The sequence below is a fragment of the Papaver somniferum genome, chromosome 5, assembly GCF_003573695.1.
Source record: "Papaver somniferum cultivar HN1 chromosome 5, ASM357369v1, whole genome shotgun sequence".
NCBI classification, from domain to species: Eukaryota; Viridiplantae; Streptophyta; class Magnoliopsida; order Ranunculales; family Papaveraceae; genus Papaver; species Papaver somniferum.
In genome coordinates, this window is record NC_039362.1 from 204,366,803 (window position 1) to 204,371,137 (window position 4,335).

The following is a 4,335-nucleotide window of genomic DNA, read 5'->3' on the forward strand; positions in this document are numbered from 1 at the left end:
AAATAAAAAATAAAAATAAAACCGAGTTAATCTCGGGGAGGTTTACCAGAGGTGTACCCACAAAACCATTACTCCAGACCCTATCTATCTATGCAGAACCTTGGAAGGCACTAAAGAATCTCCTTGTTTGGCATACATTCACTGACTACAGGAAGAAGTACCCTGATGCGAAATTCCAATTGTTGTACACGAGTTTGCACTCAAGCATACTAAAATTCATATAAAGTGACAGAGCTCTACTCAGATAGTTTCTGGATATCATAACCGGAGTCAACCAATCACATGGAAAGATTAAGAAGATGTATAAAGAAAAAGATGGTTTAAAGTGAACGGTGTTTCCCATATCTGTCTGAAAGCCTCTTCCAAGATGGACCTATCCTAATGGAATGAGATACTGGTCTGACTAATATCAACATGATGCAGGGCATACTACAATTCCAGAAGATTCCGCTTAGAGTTTTGGCTTCCATGGTTTCCTAGTTTCAGTCTTTCTTATTTTTACGATTCTTTTAGATTTCCTTTTAGTTTTCTGTTTCCTAGTTTAGTTATTCTTCAAGCCTATATAAAGGCTAGATTAAGTCTTGTAAGATCTATTACTCAATCAAATTATTAAACACAAAACTTATCTTTCTCTTGCTTGAATTCTCTTCTCTTGCTTATAGCAATCTAGTATTGCTTTCTTTTACCTTGTTCCACATTAGTTGGTATCAACCGCTTAGTTTTAGGTTTTCATCCTATAACTTGATCCTTTACTTCGCTTCCGCAACACCTTTCAGTCTTTTTTAGTTCCTTTTCGTATACAAAAAAAAAAAAAGACTGCTCAACCAGTTACTCTAGCAGCAATCGAAGCTCTCATCAAATCTCATACCGAGATTTTGGCAAAAAACATTACTGAAGCTCTTGAGAAGTCCATGGAGGACAAATTAGGGTTAAGAGATACCAAGCTTGAAACCATGCAGAATCAACTTTTGAAGGTTGCAAAACATATAAATAGATTTGGATATGCCTGAGCTTGTAGACTTAGAAGGAAAAACTAAAGAAGATATACTTCAGTTTTTACAGAATGATGAAGTACCTGAAGATGTATTGCGTACTTTAAACATTAAGAAACCGTATGAAGGCATAGGTCATTCAAAGAAGAAGATAGTTTCTCCTGCACTTGACAGTGATGATGAAGATGAACGTGAGAACGATCTAGAGAAGAATTGGATTGAAGAACGACGTTTAAAAACTGGTCACAACCCTTACAGTTCTTTACCAGAATATAAACTAAAAGCTGATATTCCCAACTTCTCTGGAAATTTTCGTATTGAAGAACTAACTGATTGGTTCTTTGAGGTAGAAGCTTTTTTCGAATTCATGGAGTCCCTGAAGATTCTAAGGTTAAACTTGTGACATACAAACTCAAAGGAGGAGCTGCAGCTTGGTGGGATAAGATCTGTGATGATCGTAGAAACGCTAACAAACCGAAAATACGTACTTGGAAACGTATGAAAACTTTGATCAGGGATAAGTTCTTACCTAGAGACTTTATGCAGCAACTTTTCATCAAATTACAAAACATTCAGCAGGGGGCACGAACTGTTGAAGAATATGTGTCAGATTTTTATAATTTGGTCGCACGAAATCAACTCAAAGAATCTGAAGAACAGTTAGTTGCAAGATTCATTGAGGGACTGAATAGATTAATACAAAATGGTATGACTCATTCAGTTTTTACTATGGTCGAAGCTGTGCAGCAAGCTATTAAGATAGAAAATCGTCTTATTCGTTCTTCTAGGATTTATCCATCCAGACAAGGGCGTTATCAAAACTTACAGGGGTACCAATTCATCTCAAAACTTTTCTCCAGATACTGTTTTGAATATTCCCAGGCCTCCTTATGATGATGTTAGCCATTCACATCGACAACCTAGCCATATTGTGCCTTATACTCCACCTCTGGCTACACCTATCTTAGCCAATCCAGTTGATCTTCAGCCGGGTCAGCAGTCTCACTCTCTGCAACCAACTCCTCCTACTACAGGGAATCGGTTTCATAACAGGCAACAACAATTTCCACCGCAACAGCGAGCTAATAATGCTTATACAAAATTTCGTGGAGATAAGTGCAATAAATGTCAGCAATCGGGGCACACTTCTAGTGATTGTCGGAAATTCAATGCTTTGATTGGTGAACCTCAGTTCATTAATGTCACTGGTGCGCTTAATGAGTTCGAAGATGAAGACTCACCTGGTGATGACGACGAGTTTGTTGGGATGATTCGTCCATTATTTCTTACTCAACAATGCAAGTCTCAGAGACACAGTATTTTTAAATCAGATGTTATATTGGGGGTAAAATCTGCAAGATGATAATTGATAGTGGCAGTGTGGATAATTATATTGCTGATCACGTAGTTAAGAAGCTTGAACTACCAGTAACTTCTCATCCAGAACCTTACACTGTAGGATGGGTTAATGCCTCTAGCACACAGAAGATTACTCTTCAGTGTTATGTGTCATTCTCTTTTGAGGGTTATGAAGACACAGTTCTATGTGATGTCATTAATATGACGGCAACCCATCTTCTTCTTGGCAGACCTTGGCAAACGATCTTCACGCGGTTCACAATGGATTCGAGAATACTTACACTTTTGTTCATAATGGGAAAACCAAGGTTCTTAGTCCATCCAATTCCACTTCAAACTCTTGTGCGCAGACTGATGCTGTCGTAGCCACTGTTATTCGTTCTTTGCACCCACAACATTCTTTACATTCCCATGAAGATTCTAAGCCTATGATTGAGTTGCCTGCAAAGGTGAAGCCCTTATTATTTCAATATAATGTTTTATTTCCAGATGAACTACCAACTGCATTACCTCCTTTACGGAATATTCAACACTGCATCGATTTTATTCCTGGAGCCTCTTTACCAAACCAAGCACACTATCGCTTGAGTCCTGCTGAGCATGAGATATTACAGGGACAGGTAAATGATTTGCTTACAAAGGGTTTGATACGACCTAGCAACAGTCCTTGTGCCAGTCCTGCCTTCTTGGTTAGTAAAAAAGACAATGGATGGAGGATGTGTATCGATTGCAGAGCATTAAATCGCATCACCATTCCTTATAGATTTCCGATCCCGCGTATTGATGATATGATTGATTTACTGTCGGGCTCTATTATTTTTACTAAGTTGGATTTACGCAGTGGTTACCACCAAATACGCATTCGAGGTGGAGATGAGTGGAAAACAACATTCAAGACACGTGAAGGTTTATATGAATGGCTGGTCATGCCATTTGGGTTATCTAATGCACCTAGTACTTTTATGCGACTTATGAATCAGGTTCTCCAACCCTTTCTCAGTAAATTTGTTATTGTCTATTTTGATGACATACTAATTTTTAGTCGCAGTGAGCCAGAACACCTCCAACATCTTTCACAAGTGTTTCAAGTTCTTGCTGACAACTCTTTATATGTTAATTTGAAGAAGTGTACCTTCATGGCTTCTTCAGTAACATTTTTGGGATATGTGATTTCTACTGATGGTATTCATGTCGATCCTTCTAAAGTTCAAGCAATTGAAGATTGGCCAGTTCCTACTTCTATTCGTGATGTTCGTAGTTTTCATGGTTTGGCTTCTTTCTATCGAAGATTTGTGAAGAACTTTAGCTCTATTTCTGCACCTTTGACTGACTGTCTCAAGAAGGAGAAGTTTGAGTGGACGGAAGCAATGGATAAAAGCTTTATTCTTCTTAAAGAAAAGCTTTGTACGGCACCAATTCTTGCACTTCCGAATTTCAACAAGCCTTTTGAAATAGATTGTGATGCATCTGTTGTTGGTATTGGTGCAGTATTATCACAGGAGGGTCATCCAATTGCATATTACAGTGAGAAGAATTCAGATGCACAAAAAATGGTCTACATATGAATTAGAGTTATTGGCTCTTGTTCAATCTCTTAAGCAGTGGCATACTTATCTTATACATAGGGAATTTGTTGTCAACACTGACAACCATGCTTTGAAGTTTTTGAATACTTCTGCTAAAGTTAACAGAATGCATGATCGATGGCTTTCCACACTCAACAAATACACTTTCTCCGTGAGACATAAAAGTGGCAAATTGAATCAAGTTGTGATGCCTTAAGTAGAAGAAGTCATCTATTAACTACAATTCGTAATGAGAGTTATGCATTTGACTATATCAAAGACATTTATCCAGAAGATGAAGATTTTGGCAAACTATGGGATCAATGCAGTTCTCAAACTCATGGGGTTGATGATTTTCTTATACAAGAAGGTTTTCTTTTTAAAGGGAATCGATTATGTATTCCTCAAGGGTCTTTACG